This window comes from Lycium barbarum, chromosome 9 (assembly GCF_019175385.1).
Source record: "Lycium barbarum isolate Lr01 chromosome 9, ASM1917538v2, whole genome shotgun sequence".
Lineage (NCBI taxonomy): Eukaryota > Viridiplantae > Streptophyta > Magnoliopsida > Solanales > Solanaceae > Lycium > Lycium barbarum.
In genome coordinates, this window is record NC_083345.1 from 19,340,905 (window position 1) to 19,360,475 (window position 19,571).

The window sequence follows — 19,571 nt, forward strand, 5'->3', positions numbered from 1 at the left end:
GCACGGGGTTCCTATTTCCATCATTTCCGACAGAGGCACTCAGTTTACTTCCCATTTCTGGAGAACTTTACAGAAGGAACTAGGAACTCAGTTAGATCTTAGCACCGCGTTCCACCCGCAGACAGATGGTCAGTCCGAGAGGACTATTCAGGTGCTTGAGGATATGTTGAGGGCTTGTGTTATTGATTTTGGTGGTCATTGGGTCAGATTCTTACCCTTGGCAGAGTTCGCGTACAACAATAGCTACCATTCTAGTATTGATATGGCGCCATTCGAGGCTTTATATGGTAGGAGGTGTCGTTCTCCTATTGGGTGGTTTGATGCTTTTGAGGTTCGACCTTGGGGTACAGATTTGCTGAGGGAGTCTTTGGACAAGGTCAAGCTTATTCAGGAAAAACTTCTGGCAGCTCAGAGTAGGCAGAAATAGTATGCTGACCGGAAGGCTCGTGATATGGAGTTCATGGTTGGTGACCAAGTCCTATTGAAGGTTTCTCCCATGAAGGGTGTAATGCGGTTCGGGAAGAAGGGCAAGTTGAGCCCCAGGTTTATTGGCCCTTTTGAGATTCTTCGTCGTGTCGGTAAGGTGGCGTATGAGTTGGCCTTGCCACTAAGTTTGGCAGGTGTTCATCCGGTATTCCACGTTTCTATGTTGAAAAAGTACCATTCAGACGGGTCTTATATCATTCAGTGGGATTCGGTACTATTAGATCAGAATCTATCATTCGAGGAAGAGCCGGTAGCAATCCTAGATAGGCAAGTGAGAAAGTTAAGGCCCAAGGATATTGCTTCGGTCAAGGTACAGTGGAAGCACCGTCCGATTGAGGAGGCCACTTGGGAGACTAAGCCGGATATGCGAAGTAGATATCCTCAGTTGTTCGACAGATCAGGTAACCTTTTCTCCATCTTTTCCTAGTCGCTCGAGGATGAGCGATTGTTTGATTGGTATCTGATGTAACGACCCGTTTGGTCGTTTAGAACTTTAAAACTACGAAAAGGGTATGGGACTATATAATATTTATTGACATGATTTTAATATATGAAACACCAAATATTCGCAAACTTACCTAGCATAGTCTTCTATCTTAACAGTGTTGTAATTAAGACATTAAGTACATATATGTGTTATAACTGACCATGGAAGCAGATTATTCGAGTCACTTGGTGGAGAATGAAACCATATGGCATATGGACACCCATTTTTTTGAAAGGTAGAGGTTAGTGTTTTTTTTATTTGCAAGTACCATAACAGTGAGTATAAAATTTGGGACAGCAGCACTTCAAATTACTTTTAAAATCATCAAGTTATCGTAAAGGCAATAAAGTGTAATACATTGTACATCCTAATATTATATAATAACAAGCCCACCATTCCTTGTTTTATGCATCCCTTGTTTTGTGCATCCCTTATTTTGTGCATTTAGTCATCATAACCTTGTGTTGTGCACGTTATATTCCAAAAGATGGAGGAAAAAGTAGAAGGAAAAATCTTATTTTGTGCACGTTATATTACAAAAGAAAGAGGAAAAAATAGAAGGAAAAATTATTCACATATTTCTAACCTAGAGGCGAGAAAAAAAGGACGAACAGAAGGGGCTTTGTCAATTAATGTTAAAGGAGCAGTGAAGCTTTATTTTATTTCCACCAAATACAAAGGCAATCAGGTATGGTACAATTAGTTTTATACACTCCTACAAGAGAATATATTGCAGGAAGTTTAGTTTAGTATGGTAGTTATTGCAATCTATGACTCACATTTTCTTGCTTTTCTTGAATACACCGTAGTAATTTTCAGCTTTCTACAAGCTTTGAAAAGTGGCCCATGATTTAGTCGTTATAAAAAAATTGGTTCTTTATTTAGCTTGATAAGGATATGCTAGAAGACAATATCTATTATAGAGCCCAAGTGAAGCATACATGAAGTTAGAGAAAATCATCACATCTGTAATGATGGTCACGTTTCCTTCCCAGCCATTAAATGTTTTAGTGGTTTATGTAGAAATGTTTGTACACTAAGAATTGATAAGGATTTAGTAAATTAATAATTAAGGTAGTTGTTAGGATATGGAAATGAAGTAATAAGTACTTAGACCACTAGTTGGCAGAAAGGTGTGAAAATTTGCATAGGAATTGATTCATACGTTTTTCTTCTTTTACAAGGACACTGCACAAATTGTAATTTGCTAATCTAAAAATTCTTTTTATGTTTTTCGTGTTACAATTTCAATTCTTATATATAGGTCTATATATTTTTAATACTAGGTGTATTGGATTATATGTGTATTTCCAAATCCAAGGTATTTAAATTGTGGAAAGTTAGATTGTGTCCGAAGTTAAAATTTAATTAAAGGTTCATTTCGTTTACTTGGGTTTAGTTCATAGTATATATTCCAATTTTTTAATATCGTGTGAAATATAACTGAGTATTGATGTTGGATTTCTTGGATGATATATATGTACGTTAGAATTCCATTTTTGTGCACATGGGATGCAATTTGATTTCAGTTAGACCAATCTCACGTTTTTGATTATTAAAATTTGGTGAAAGTTAGTGGATGTCATAATGATGTCCTCACCTATGCTATAAATAGGTATGATGATACAAGTGATTATAAAAACAAAATAATACATATGGCTACTTATTAAAAGCTTCTGGTTTTTATAAAATGGATGATGAGAGTATTAAATTTCTAAAGCAATTTTACAATTCACTGGCATTGAACATGTCACTATTAAATATACGTTAAAAGGAAAAAGGAAGAAAGAAAACAAATGGCAACCAGATACAAAGGTGTTCATTTTATTTTATTTATTTTATTTTATTTTGTTGAAGGTCACTGTTTCGAAATTTGCTTCTGGTTCCAATTTCCTTTTTCGGATGCTTAGCATGTATCAATGTCAATCTTTATGTATTGGGTCTACCTAATTAAAGATTATATTATTGAATGATATAAAAACCTTCAAATCCATGGTATTTGAATTGTGGAAAGTGAGAATTAAATCCTAAGTTAGGATTTAGACTAGTAATTAACGTAAGTTAAGATATTGGAGTAATTAAAGGTTTCGCGTCCTAGTTCAAAAACAAATGGGAGAATTAATGATCTGATAGTCTATTTATGGATGAAATTGACCAATTTTAAAAATATATGATCCTTAGATTTGTATTCTAACGTATATCGCATGTTTTATAGATTTTGATAGTTCAGAGGCTCTATGCAAAGGGAAGACATTAGTTTGATTGTTCGTGGCACCCGCTCGGCATTGAGGTAGGTTATGGTCTACTTTTGTTATACTCTGATTAGAGAATCGTATGTAGTTGTAGAAAGTGACGGGGATAGCATGATAGGCCTTCGGGCATGGAGTGGAGGTGAATTCCAATTAGATTGGTTTTGTCAGTTGTTATGTGGGCTTGTCGCCAAATGTGTTATTTCTGTGATTATCACTTGTTTGTATCTCCGTCACATACTAGTTCACTCATCACATGAAAAGGAATGGTAATATTGATAATTGGACAGTGGACAGTAATATGACTTGTACTTGTTGATTTATATTGGTGATATTGTCGAGACTGATATCATGCATAACGTACTTTCCATATTATTGGTTTGATGATTGGTGAGGTGAGTGATTGAGAGACTCCGAGGTTTTTACCGGAGATGGAGTGTGACAGAGAGACTCCGAGGTCATTGCCGGAGATTGAGAGTGATTAATAGCCTCCTAGGTTTCTGCCGGAGAGCACGAGTGGTACATGGACTTCGCAGGTCCCCCATGGGTCATGGCGTTGAGGCACTGCCCTTAGCATGTGTGTACGAGAGTGGAGTGAGAGAGGTGACTATTGCATTGCATTGCATTACATTTATCCACTCATATATTTGACTGATCATTTGGTGAATTATATCTGTCTTGGTTGATTTCATGATTCCTTTACACCTTACTTGTATATGATACGTGACCATACCTGTTTGCTCTATGTGTTACTTGTTGGTTTCGACTTCTTCATGTGTTATCTAATCATTGTCGGCCTATGATGCTTACCGGTACAAGTGTTGTACTGATACTACTCTTGCTGCACTATTGTTGATTGCAGAGTACGATCCAGATTCCAGTTCTACACCCCGTGGCTGATACGCGAGGGTGACATCTTTCAGTCATTCAGGGTGAGCTACTTGGTCATCCGTGGCCCCTGAAGGACCTCCTCTATTTATTCTGTTTTTGTATTCTACAGACAATATGTAGCCTTCTGGCATTTTCAGACTTCTATTCGGAAATATGTTAGCGCTCTTGTACCCTTTGACCAGATTTTTGGGGTTGTCGTGACATTTCTAGTTATGATAAGTATTTAATTCTTGATAACTTATTCTTAATTAATTTTCCGCTTATTTAACTTGTTATTAGTAATGTGGTTCGCCTACTCGGAGGGATAGTGTAGGTGCCACCACGACTCGCGAATTGGGTCGTGACAGTTTGGTAGGGGAAATGTGGCTGCTAGGGCTGAGCATTTCCCTTAAATAACAAGGGAAATGGGCCTGACCCGGTTTTGAATTGGGTTGGGCAATTAGCTTGACCTTTCTGTCTTAAAACGTCCGTATCTCCTAATACCGATGTCACATGGAGGCCCACGACCTATGATTGGAAAGGTATTTCAATTATATACAACTTTAATTGAGGAAGTGTTTCCAAATTCTCAAAGAATAATGGGGTTATGGCCTCCCGAAGTCAGATCACCCGAAAACGTACTGTTTTCACCTGTGTTACGCTCCAAGGGACGGTCCATAACACGTGTTACGGCCCGTAAATTGTATCGTAACACAGGACAAATTTCCAGTGAGGTTCTGGAAATTTTTGGGGCGTTACGGCTCCATGTTACGGCCCTTAACGCGTGTTACGGCCCGTAACGTGGAGCGTAACGCAGGCCAACTTTTCAGCGCAAACAGTCTTTAGTAAAATGGTCATAAATCTTTGTACAGATGTCCGTTTGACCCTCATAATATACCGTTGGAAATATATTTCAAAGATCTACAACTTTCATTGAGGGAGGTTTTCCAAACTCTCAACACATTTTCACGAAAATCGCCCAAAAGATAGACCTACCAAAACTTAGGCGAATTTGAGATCTCTTAAGAACTTCACTAGTTGGTTTGACTTCAAAACAACCATCCTCTACCCGAATTCATCAAGAATGGATTCATATAGATAAAATATAATCTTAACACTAGATTTTTACATATTCACACCTAGTTCAAATTTACGGGGTGTTACAGGATTGTAAGACTTTAAGATGTCCATCAAAGATTTCACAATTTTTTTCATTAAGCTTATTTGAGCATGCCATTCGATTTTGCAGTTCGTTTTCACTGTCAAAGAAATACAATTGTAAGTTATTAGCCCTTTGATTAGTTGGAACCAAATCATTTATAAAATGGTACATTTTTCCTTGGACTTTGAAGGTATAAACTCCATTAGTTCGTTTTGCTAAATTTTTATCATAAGTTACTCCGAGTGAAGTGAAAGTGAACGTGTTATTGTATGTTCTAATGTAAGTTCGAAATTCCTTTGATTCCTCAGTGTTTCCTAAATAAAAATTTCTTAACTCTTGTGGCATTTGATATGAAATTAAGTGAACCGAACCATTACTACAACAAAATGCAGGCGATTCATATTCATACTTTTTGGCTCCACAAAATTCACAATTCGGAACATCTTTCAGGCTAATATAGTTGGTTTTTGCTTCTGCACTACTTAAGGTACCAACTTGATTTGTAGTCATGACTGACTTTTTACCATGATGTATGGGCTTTGTCCCTGACGATGATCCTGTTTATTCAATAAACAAATTTTTTTAGCTTAAGTTATTTTTTTTTCAATAAACAAATTTGTTTAGCTTAAGTTATTTTTTTAACTCTTTCTACATATTAAACGTTAACGTAAGCACATAATAATAGGCAATTTAAATAATGTGTGACGATTATTATTTTTAGTGAAACGGTTGGAACCAACCTTTATTTGTAGTGATCACTGACTTTTTACCATGATGTGTAGGCTTTGTGCCTGACGACGATCCTGTTTATTCAATAAAAAAACTTTTTAGCTTAAGTTGTTTTTTTAATTAAATTCAGAAATTGTAGAAAAACTGCCTAACCTGTTTCACCAAGAAGCAGTGACCGTCTTACAATAGACGAAGCCTACTCTGCGAAAGAAGTGCTAACTTCAAAGGATGATGGATTAACTGAATTAGCTAGAACTGAATTGTCATGCAACCATTGCTTTTTTATTTCAGCTTTGTTTGCTCGTTGCCGAGATAAACATGTCTCATTGTTTTCAAGTGTCATTAGCTTATATAACTCCCGTCGTCGAGCTAAGCATGCCTCCTTTTTTTCGGGCGACATTAACTTATATAACTCCCACGGTCGGGCTAAACATGCTTCTTTTTTTTCAGGTGACATTAGTTTATATGACTCCCGTTCTCTTCTCTTAGCATTTATGGTTTCAGAGGTTTGATCATTTCTACATTTATCGTCTGATATTGCTGCAATTTTTGTAATATTTTTTGTAAAAACAGTTTAATGAGTGCCATATATTTAGTTTGACGGTATAATTTTAAGAAAACAACTCAAATGAATGTAGAGTACATATTTTCTATACTCAAACTAAATAAACAACAAATAAAGAGACAACCAAATCCCGTAACGACAAAATAAATTGAAGAAGCAATTTGACAATAATCTAACAATGCAGAAGAGTGGCACTTACATAAATTAAAGAGGCTGAACACACATATGTGCACAATCACTACAACACAAAGTTAAACCTACAGCAAATAAGATCAAACAAAATATAGCAATCCAACTATTAGTAATATATAAAACTTATTGTTATTTTCTAAAAGGCAGAAAGAATTTAAGATGAAAATTTTACCTAAAATGCAACCAAGAAATTTCACCAACACATTCAACCAACTTTTTCAATAACATAAAGAAAGTTCCAACTTTATAGTAATAGCAGAAATCAGATAACATTAAAACTATTACGTACTTGAAATAACATTAACACTATTATGTTTCATCATTGTTCAATCTTTCTTCGACTCTATTCTCTACCCATATTCCCTATCCAAATGCTTCTAAAAAAGGTGCTCTGTAAAATGAGCTTTGGCTTATTATCAATTTTCATGGAAGGCTGAAGTGAAATCTAAGCTATATAAAGTACCTACTATCTCTTTTCTTTCTTACTTGCTTTTCCTCTTTGATTTCGTTTCAATTTCCAGCCTTTTGTCAATTTTTCATTCGATTGAGTTCTTTTTTTTTTTTGTTTCAACTTCGCTGTTTTGTAGGCACTTTGAATGCCGCAGCCCTCTTAGTCTTCCCTACCCTTGCTCTTAACCCTATAATTTCACACTTAATTCTCAACCACCCCTTGAGTATTGAAGAGTGTAATTACACCCTCTCAATTAAACTCAATTCCAACCTAACTGTATATTTACTTCGTCAAATAAATAGGCCAAACTATGTAATTATACCCAATTATAATTACCGGGGCGGCTTTCGAAACAGGTTGTTAGTTCCTTTTATCTTTCGCACTTCATTTCCATTACACGACCTTCCTAAGTTCGAAAGATAAAACAAAACAAAACAAAACAAAACAGAAGAAAAAACTTCCTCACCTAATACACCCCCAAATCTCCTGTATCAACAACAAAAAGGCAAAACCCCCAAAAAATTGAACTTTTGCGAAAGATTCAAAATCCACTAAACTAACAATATTCCCAAAGAAATGAAAATGGATATATACACCAAGAACTCTATATCTACTATTGCAGTTTTTTCTCTTCTTTTTGGAGCTGCTGGATTTATCTATATTTCTACTTTATCTCCTTTCTGCCCTAAAACTTTCTTTTCTTTACAAATTAATCCAACAAACTCTTCACCTGTAACTGTAAGTACCCTATCATTTCTTTTCCATAATTTCGTTTATTACTTTTGAAAGTTGAAGAAGCTTTAAAAAATGGTGAAGAAGCTTAAAGAAGTTTAAAAAATGCTATCAAAAGAAGAAACGATGCTCAAATTAAAAGAGTTCAAAAATTAATACCTGATATCTGAAAATTGCAGCACCAGCCTGAGCAAAATTATACTATATTTTTGGTGGTATAAATTGATGAGAAGCTTCTTGATTTACTGTATGTGAAGAGACTGAAAATTTTCTGGATTGGGTTTTGGGTGAAGGTTGTAGCTTCTACTAGTACTTGTAGAAGTTTCTGGATTGATTATGGATTGAAGGTAATATAATATTCTACCCTTTAAAGGTGAAAGCAGCTAAAGTGGGTTTATTAAAAAACGGGTCATTAAAAAATATGTGGGCCCACAATTTGTTTTGGGCCCACAAACGGACGATGAAGGTGCCTCTTAAACTGCCTCTTCTAAAGAGTACTAGACAGCCTATGTCCGTGCTGCGGATGGGCCCAACACTTTGGATTATAGTGCATTTATGTGTATGTAGTTGTCTTTGAATAGCGGTTATATATATATATATATATATATATATAACTATTTTTCTTTTTACCAAATTTTGATTTGGATAATTCTAATTCAAATTATTAAATTAATTTTACATGTTTAAGACGAAACAAAGTAGAAATTGATTTTCTATTTAAACGAAGAAATACTATTTTTTAACTTTTGGTAAATATTCTCGGTTTAGCTCATTTTATTTGTCATGTTGTCTTTTGCATGATTTTTTTATAAAAAAAACATCGATTAGAATTGTAATTTGACTAATTTACCTTATTTATTATTTGATCTCCATTTGATATATTTTTTGTTACAACATTAATCTCTTTTTACATTTATTAGAGTAAGAATAAAAATAAAGAAGTAATTAAATTCTATCTTATTTTAAAATATAAATATTTTAAGTATATTTATTTTAGTGAACATAACAAATAAATGACATGGCGGAATAGCAAATACAATAGTTTAATATCTAGATTAGATCTCAGGCTAATATAAAAAAAGAAAGAAAATTGTATGGTTTGACTACTTAGCTTTTTGAAGAAAAGCAATTTCATTTGCTCCCACTAATGGATTGATACGCACGTGACAATGAATCCATCATTATTGACTTAATGAGATACTTTGAAAATTACATGAATATTGTTTGATTTTTTAATATGAAGTATACTTTTTTTTGGACATTATTAATATATATATATATATATATATATATATACACACATATAAGAATTATGGGGCCCACAATATTTTTTGCACTTTTTTTTTGACATTATTGTTTTTTAATATGGGATTCACTTTATATATATATATATATATTGCTTGATTTTGTCAATATGGATACTATGTTCAAAACACGATTAATATAACATTGTAGTTTGTGCTCCGTATTTAAAACTTTATTATATTAGTGTTTGTTAAGAATACGCATGTGGGCTGTGGCAATGAATCCATCATTATTGACTTAATGAGATACTTTGAAAATTACATGAATATTGTTTGATTTTTTAATATGGAGTGCACTTGTTTTTGGACATTATTAATTTGCATTATTTTTTTAATATTAGTTATTGTTTAATATATATGGGGCCCACAATTTTTTTTAGTTAAATTGGAACGGATATATATATATATATATATATATATATATATATATATATATATATATATATATATATATTGGAATTATGGTGCCCACACTTTTTTTTTTGACATTATTAGTTTGTACTATTTTACGCATATAATATATATACATATACTATGTTAAAAAAACGTTTAATATAATGTTGTAGTTTGTGCTCCGTATCTAAAAATTTATTATATTAGTGTTTGCTACGAATACAAAGCCAACACTTTTTTTTTAACATTATATTTTTTTTAATATGGGGTTCACTTTTTTTTATTTTTTATATTGCTTGATACATTATTAGTTTGCTCTATTTTTATGCATATAATATATATATATATATATATATATATATATGTATGTATTCGTAGCAAACACTAATATAATAAAGTTTTAGCTACAGAGCACAAATTACAATGTTATATCAATCGTGTTTTGAACATATATATATATATATATATATATATATATATATATATATATATATATATATATATATATATATATATATATATATATTGCTTGATTTTGTCAATATGGGATACTATGTTCAAAACACGATTAATATAACATTGTAGTTTGTGCTCCGTATTTAAAACTTTATTATATTAGTGTTTGTTAAGAATACGCACAGGGCAATGAATCTATCATTATTGACTTGATGAGATACTTTGTAAATTACATGAATATTGTTTGACTTTTTAATACGGGGTGCACTTTTTTTTGGACATTATTAATTTGCACTATTTTTATGCATATATATATATTAGAATTATGGGGCCCAAAATATTTTTGCACTTTTTTTGACTTTTGTCAATATGGGATACTATGTTCAAAACACAATTAATATAACATTGTAGTTTGTGCTCCGTATTTAAAATTTTATTATATTAGTGTTTGCTACCAATACTCAAGTGGCAATGAATCCATCATTATTAACTTAATGAGATACTTTAGAAATTATATGAATATTGTTTGATTTTTTAATATGGGGTGCACTTTTTTTTTTACATTATTAATTTCCACTATTTTTTTAATATTAGTTGTTGTTTAATATATATGGGGCCCACAATTTTTTTAATTAAATTGGAACCGATATATTACTACTAATATAGAGGGGCCCACAATTTTTTTATATTAGTTGTTGTTTAATATATATGGGGCCCACATTATTTTATAATTTTTTTGATCCTGTTTTTAATATGGGGCCCAAAATATGACGACGAAAAAGCATACGGACGGGTGCTTCTATATAGTTAGAAAAAAATGTTGTGGGCCATGTCTAGAGAGGCATAACTAATAACACAATGAAGAAGAAATTTTCAATTCCAAAATGTAACGACCCGTTTGGTCGTTTAGCACTCTTGGACTCTTCTTCTTTAAAATACCCTTTCCGTAGCTTTAAAATGTATTCTCAACTTATGGGGATAGGGGCACGGTTATATAATTGATGGATAATTTTTGAAATATATTTATTTAATGTGTGAATAGCTTATTCATAGGAATTTTATTTGCACTTATATAAGGTATAAGTTGATGAGTAATGTAATTTACTAAATCGATCAATTTTTACCTTATACATATTGATCGAGTAAAAAGGTTACTTTGGACAATTATTTTAGTTGATGATTAATGGGCCAAGCCCATAATTTATTTAATAGCCCATATTACATGGCCATATAAAATGGACTAAAGTTAATAGGTTTTGCACTTTTAAATCATAACAATAAAAAATAAAAATAAAATGCCTATATTCGGCTAGGCTTAGGGGAATAGAGATACGAGAGAGGGGCAACAGGAAGCAGTCCGTGGAAGAAAGTAAGGCAAAGTAGGTATGTTTCATTTATATTTTGGTTATCTTAGTGATTGGGTTATTATAGAGTAATGATTGCAAATCATTGTAGGCAATATTGATAGGATTAATTTGGGGTTATGCTCCCGGTACATGCTTCCATTTGTTTTTATGAAAAGTCACTGTTAGATGCAAACAGTTAAATCCTTATCAATAAGGAAAAGATCATTAAATCACATATGAACTTAGTTTAGCCATGAAAACGCAAATTTCACAATCTCATAGTGAAGGAAAATTTAACATACTACAGACCTTTTCTAGTTTGTCTTATGCTTGTTGTATTCCCATTTCAATTTTTATGTATAAGGATTATGTGATTGGACTTTAGGTGTATTGGGTCATATGTACAATTTTAAATTCAAGGAATGAAATTTGCTTTCTCTGTGCAAATTTCGTACTACAATAATGACTACTTTTGATTATAAAATTGATTTCAAGGAATGGGATTTGCTTCTTCTTTGCAAACTACTTTTGATTATAAAATTGATTTCAAGGAATGAAATTTGCTTCTTCTGTGCAAATTTCGTACGACAATACTTTTGGATTTCTTTTTTTTTGTTTACTTTCCTTTTATTATTTATATCTACCAACATTATTATCATTATTTTGGGATTTTGGTATGACGGTTTATTATATTAGGTATATGAAATTGATAATTAAGATTTTGGGAAAATTAGAGGTTTCGAGTCCTAGTCCTAAGAAAGGAGAATTATTGATTGTAGAGTCCATTTATGGATGAAATTGACCAATTTTAAAAATATATGATCCTTAGATAATGGGTGGAATTATTTTTTTATAAAATTCTAATCTTGCCCTTGTGGGCCCAAGGCCACTTTTTGGGGTGCGTTTTAGGTTTCGAATATAAATATAGCAATATGGGTGTCCTTAGATTCGTATTCTAACGTAGATCGCATATTTTATAGATTTTGATCGTTCAGAGGCTCTACGCAAAGGGAAGACATTAGTTTGATTGTTAGTGGAACCCGCTCGGTATTGAGGTATGTTACGGTCTACTTTAGTTAGACTCTGATTAGAGAATCGTATGTAGTTGTAGAAAGTGACGGGGATAACATATAGACCTTCGGGCATGAAGTGGAGGTGGTTTCCAATTAGGTTGGCTCTATCAGCTGTTATGTGGGCTTGTCGCCATATGTGTTATTTTATGTGATTATCACCTGTTTGTATCTCTGTCATATACTAGTTCCCTCATCATATGAAAAGGAATGATAACATTAACATGACTTGTATTTGTTGATTGTACATTGGTGATATTGTTGAGACTGATATCATGCATGACATGCTTTCCATATTATTGTTGTGATGATTGGTGAGGTGAGTGATTGAGAGACTCCGAGGTCTTTGCCGGAGATGGAGAGTGACAGAGAGACTCCGAGGTATTTGCCAGAGATTGAGAGTGATTAATAGTCTCCGAGGTTTCTGTCGGAGAGCACGAGTGGTATATGGACTTCGCGGGTCCCCCATGGGTCATGGCTTTGAGGCACTGCCCTTAGCATGTGTGTACGAGAGTGAAGTGAGAGAGGTGACTGTTGCATTGCATTGCATTCATTCACTCATACAATTGACTGATCATCTGGTGAACTATATCTGTCTTGGATGATTTCATGATTCCTTTACACTTTACTTGTATATTATATGTGACCATACCTGTTTGCTCTATGTGCTACTTGTTAGTTTTCACTTCTTCATGCGTTATCTAATCATTGTCGGCCTATGATGCTTACCGGTACTAGTGTTGTACTGATACTACTCTTGCTGCACTTTTGTTGAGTGCAGAGTACGATCCAGGCTCCAGTTCTACACCCCGTGGCTGATACGCGAGGGTGACATCTTTCCGTCATTCATGGTGAGCTACTTGATCATCCGTGGCCCCTGAAGGACCTCCTTTATTTATTTCTGCTTTTATATCCGATAGACAAGATGTAACCTTCGGGTATTTTCAGACTTCTATTTCGTACTATGTTAGCGCTCTTGTACCCTTTGACCAGATTTTGGGATTATCGTGACATTTCTAGTGATGATAAGTATTTAAGACTTGATAATTTATTCTTATTAAATTTTTCCGCTTATTTAACTTGTTATTAGTAATGTGGTTCGCCTACTCGGAGGGATAGTGTAGGTGGCACCACGACTTGCGAATTGGGTCGTGACACAAAAAGTCATAGTATATTACTCTATCCGCCCAGTTTATGCGGCACGTTTCGCCTTTTGAGAGTCAATTTAACTAATTTTTTAAGCAAATTGGATTAGATTAACTCAATATTTTAAGATTAAAATTTCTATATTTGAAAACTAATTGAAAAGTACTATGGATTGCAACTTTTCTCATGTCAATTTGATGAAAAAAATACATTTTAAAATGTTTGTCAAAGTTAATTCAATTTGAATTTCATGAAGCGAAAAGTATCACGCAAATTGTCAAGACCCAACCCCGTGGGCCATGACTGGTGTCCTAGCTGGACACCCATACACACTCGCTTACAGAATCGACATATCAAAGACATTCATATTTTAGCATATGTTAATTTATATAGACACCGAGAACAGACATTGTCTTAAGCGGCCATATGTATCAGAAACATCAGATCAAAGCCCGTAGGCTGGCGGAATATACATCGCCTGAATATACATACATATGCAAACATATAGGCTGGTTGGGCCATAATAGCAAACGGGGCCGCTTAAGGCACAGATCTCAGACCAAATCAAACATACATGACCCATGACCCACAAGCATGTCTGCAGACCTCTACAAACCATAACAGAAGCATATGATGGGACAGGGCCCCGCCGTACCCCTGAATATATACATACATATACACAACGGAAGAGTCTGTACCAAGATGTAGGCTCCAGAACAAGGGAGCACTTCAAGACAGCAGAACGGATATCCTAGGCCGACGGATCACCGTAACGAGCGTCTGTACCTGCGGGTATGAAACGTATCCCCCGAAGAAAGAGGGTCAGTACGGAAAATGTACCGAGTATGTAAAGCAGGGACTATAGCAAATAAACTCATAATCGGAACCGGAAGTGCAGAAACATAACAGACAGAATCATAATCAGAATCGGAAGTACTGGGAATACTCACCTCATTCAAAACATAAAGATACTTACTTTCATATCCCTAATCATGCATCCAGGATCATATGCAGAAACAGATCACAGATAACAGATACCAGATCCCGGCCCTCCATCGAGGGACGCGGTAACAGATCCCGGCCCTCTTAGTATGGGACGCGGTGGACAGACAGATCATATGCCATCCTGGCCGCCATCCCCGTATCATCATATCATATACATAAACAGAACCCGGCCCGCACATCGAGGGACGCGGTGAACAATGCAGTGGAATGCGCACGATAACATATCCTGGCCCGAGCTCAGTGAAAAGGCATATTGAGGCGTCCACGAACGGATCGATGAGAAACCATATGCATATAAATCTCTTTCCAGACTCGATGAAGCAATCCAAACGACAGATCAGTTCGAAGGAATCGGGCAATAGTCATAATGTATATATATACCTTTTGGATGGCACGATAAATTATATCAAGACAAAGCCTCTGGAATTGTTTTACATATCAAAATACATTGTAAGACTCATTAGGATAGTTACAACACTGATCGTTTGATAAACGGAACAATGATCAAAAGTTTCTGTTGAATGCCGTGCGAAAATAAGTCCAAAAGAGTGACACAAAGGTCACGGAAATTGTGGGCCCACCTCGGGTCAAATCGAGGTGGCGTACGGAAATTTACGAACATTAGACTTAATGGAGTTACCTATAAAAATTTTAGGACACTCCGGTTCCGTTTGTGAAAGTTACATATATTCAAGCTACTTTTCCAATTAAACATAGAGTACTTAATTCAATCATATTGAATGAATAAGAGTCAAATCTACGCTCGGATTTCTAAGAGTAGAGTCGTCCCCGAGGCTCAAATCATAATCTATTATACCAAGGACATGCCAAGAGAATGAAAGGCAAAGCTTTACATACCTTATTTGTTTTTTTTTTACGCTTGTCCAAACTCAAATCCCGTTTCCTCCAAAATCTACAATTGGTCACAATTATCAAATATTAACTATAAGCCTTTAGGAATTCAATCTTAAATCCATACTTGTCTACAAAAATTTGGGCAGCATCTCCTCTATATCATCAGCGTCTCCCAATTTGGTATATCATCCCAACAACAAATAAATCCCAAAAACACAACATGCATGTTGATAACGTCCAAATCCACCCTATTAATTAGAATGGGCACGGTCGTATGCAAATATAATTTACCCAACTATGAGTCGGGGTCGAATCCCACAGAGAACAATATGTAGGTGATTTAAGCAGATTAGGAATTATCACTAACAATAGCTATGCCCGAACGCATCAATGGTGGTTTTTTATAAGGTTTTGATAAAATACGGAAATATAAATTCTACTCTAGAAAGCAAGTAAATTGATCAATGGCAACAAGAATGGAAGGAGGGAAACTACTTCTCAAGTAACGATACAATCTATTTCACGAATTGTAAATAATAGCAAGTTTATGTTATTTAGCCTCGGATAATGACTCTAAATTAACTTCTTCCGAAGATTAACTAGACTACCCAATTGAAGATCCCTCAAGCAATTAGGAGCATTAAGAACACCCGAATATGGCTACAAGTGGTATTGCCTATTCCTAGGTCAACTTCCATTAGATGAGGGTTAACACCCCAAATTCATGTTAATTATCCTATCCCAACTCCGCTTTTCCTCTTCCGAGTTTCAAACAAAGTAAATGGGCGAGTTCAAAGGTTAGCTAATCCCTTCAAAACATTCATGAACAAGAATAATTAAAATAGCAAAAACTTACTTGATTAAGAACAATGCAAATGAATAAATAAGCACAACAAGAGTATCAATCTTAATTGTCACCAAGAGATTTCCATCAACAAGGATTAAAAAGAAGAGAGAACATTTTTGTAGGAACCCTAGCCTCCAACTTGTGGGAGCTGCCAAAGATACTGATGTTTTGCCCTCATTTTCTATTTATAGGAACTGGAATGGAAGAAATCGTCAAATCCCAGGTTCTGGTTGAAAATTGCCGAAAATCCTTCATCGCGATCGCGCCATGTGTATGCGCGATCGCGTGGATGACGTCAGCTTCCCCTGCTCCCTTAATCGCGATCGCGTGTAGATCCTGCGCGACCGCGTGGAATTAACAACGCGCGTAGGCGCGATCGCGTTACATTCCAGCGCGATCGCGTGGAGTACAATTCCCGCGTGGGCGCGATCGCGTGGGTACTCTGCGCGATCGCGTAGAGTATTTTTCCACGGCTCTTTTCCAGAACTTCCAGTTAATTCCAGTTTTGCAACTTTTTTGCTTGTTTTCCACACTTAGGCTCTAGGGACCTCGTATTACCTGAAACATGACAAAAACTACGTAAAATGACATAGACTTGCTTAAAAACAAGTAAAACTTATAGTTAAAAAGCATCGATTGTGGTGTAAAATCACGCCACATCAACACCCCCAACTTAAAGTATTTGCTTGTCCTCAAGCAAGCCATACAAAACCATGACTCAATCTAACACCTAGATATTATAGAATAGCAATGTCTACATTGGTTTTGACTCTGAACTACCGGCATGCATGTTTTCCTTTAAACGACCACCCCCAACTCTCTACTTTAAAACAATATGCATAACTCAAGAACACTACGACTAACAATGAAGCTTCAATGAATGACATTACATTATCGAACATATTATGGTGCACACAAACGCTACTTTAGGTGGTCACTTTATTTTGTTCAATTCTCATCCTTATGCCCTCACATAGACCAAAGAATGTCCCAACACACATATATACGACAAGAATGGGACGAAGACGAAAGAGAAGAGAAAAACACTCACACTCACAAAGAGATTCATATCTACACATGCAAATACCATATGCTTGCCCTTATTTTCTATGTTTTCATCCTAGGCTCGTTCGGTTGTGATCACATTAGGACTTGTTTCGGCTTGTAATGTAGGTTTAGGGACAGGTCGGATACTTTTTGGAAATTAGTGACTCACCCTCCTTGAACACTACAACATCTTGTCACCTTAATTCGCCTCTTTCCTTTCCACCCCTTTATTTTCTTTCAGTTTTCGACCTCGATGTGGTTTTACTTCTAACCAACTTACAATTCTTTTTGCGTTACAATTTTTTGATTTTTTTTTTATTATTTTTTTTATTATATATATATATATATATATATATATATATATTTATACGCAACTACCACATCGAATCTCCACTAGCAAACTCCACCACCCCCCAACTTATGTTTTTAACATGTACTCCACATTTAATTCACCCCCAACTTAGGCATTTTGCCTCATCTAACTAGTAGCATCAAGGAGGGAACGGGTGCGAAGATGGATTAATTTCACAAAGGGTAAGGTTTCATAATTTGCTAGCCAAGAAAAAGGTCAAAAAGGCTCAAAAGGGAAACTAAGGGTATTTAACACTTTTGGTAAGGCTTATTTAGGCAAAGTGACTATTTCAACAAAGAAAGCCTAAGATCATTTCACAACCAAACTAACTTTCGCATTACAAACAAGACCAACCGGGCAAGCTCTAGATTATACATGCATAAACAGAATCAAACTAACACTTCACACACACATCGGCATAAGGACAATAATTTTTACACTTGTGACCTCCTAAGTAGTAATTCATCACACACAACACCCCAATAATCACAATGTCATATAAAGAATCAATCATGTCAGACAATAACTGTTCTAAGTATGCATTTTTCAATTTTTCGAGGGGTCCAAAAATTTCAACAAACACAATACATGCCATTACTTATCAAGTAGTACCAAATAAAACAAAATTATTCTATTCAACCTAAGCAACATCCTAAACATGCCAGTTTCAACAAAATAAAACTCCCCTCAGGAAAAGAACTCTGGCAAAGAAAAGCCGAGGAGGTTCCTACCCCTAACCAAAAAACTTGCAGTATCCTCACTGCAGTACATCAACACAGAAAAAACTTTTTTTTTTCATACCTCCTAGCACTGCGTGCTATGGTCATCTCTGCTCACTCTCTGAACTGGAGCTGCTGGGCTCTGGCAGGACAAAATCGTCCTCATTTTCCTCCTCTTCATGTTGTGCGCCGCATACACTCCTCAGAATGCTCATCATTTTGTTCAGGAATTTGCTTTGCTTCTTGGCGTGCTCCCTTGCCTTTTTCTGCCTCCTCTCTATTTTTCCCTGCTTTTCTTTGATATGTTTCATGTCCTCCACAATACCTGCTAATGTTGGACCAATAGGAACAGAGGGAGCTGTAGATGTGCCTTCTCCATGTGGGCCCGCAGGGAGACTAGCCACTAGCTGCTGAAGCCGATTGTCCATCCCATGGACCTGGGTGGAGATATATTGAAAAGGCCTGGTTGCTTCTTGTATTGGTGGCAGGATTGGTATAGCCATAGGAGGAGCAGATGCCCCACCAGTAGAATCTGATGCAGTAGATGTAAACTGCCCAAATGACGAGCCTGCTATATCAATCTTCCTTTTCTTTTGTATAGCAACAGACCCTTTCTTTTTCAAAGGATGAATTGGTCCCCCAGGCCCCTTTTCTTTGTCACCTGGCCTTGTGGGCACTCCATCAGTGGAGCACAGGTAAGTGATCAATGACGGGAAGAATAGACTCTTAGTCCGTTCAAGCACCACCTCCCGGATTTCTTGCATAATGAGCCTCCCCACGTCGACAGGCAACCCTTCCATCACAGCACAAATTAATTTGGCCCTCTCAATGGGCACGTCTGACTCATGTTTGGAAGGCAACACCCTGGATGCGACAATATCAAGCCAAGTTTTGGCCTCAGCAGTGAACTCTGCAGAGTCAATCTTTCTCTGCATTGTTGTCAGCCACTTTGGTTGCTCCCTACCGTGGAGGTGGGTCACAAACCATTGTTGCCGCAGTTGTTCATACATCTGTGGCATCTCGCTGTTGTCACCATCCTGCAGATTGTAATAGGCATTTATTCTTGAGGCATTGCACAGGACATCCACACCTCTGACTTTGACAATTG

General features: G+C 35.6%; 1 long non-coding RNA gene across 1 annotated transcript; it reads left to right on the plus strand.

Annotated features, from left to right (window-relative positions):
- The first annotated feature begins 11,066 nt into the window (after positions 1-11,066).
- On the plus strand, positions 11,067-13,549 carry LOC132611078 (uncharacterized). The gene is made up of 3 exons (XR_009571449.1): positions 11,067-11,459; positions 12,403-12,477; positions 13,274-13,549. It is a non-coding gene; the product is annotated as an uncharacterized LOC132611078 (long non-coding RNA).
- Positions 13,550-19,571: the final 6,022 nt, after the last annotated feature.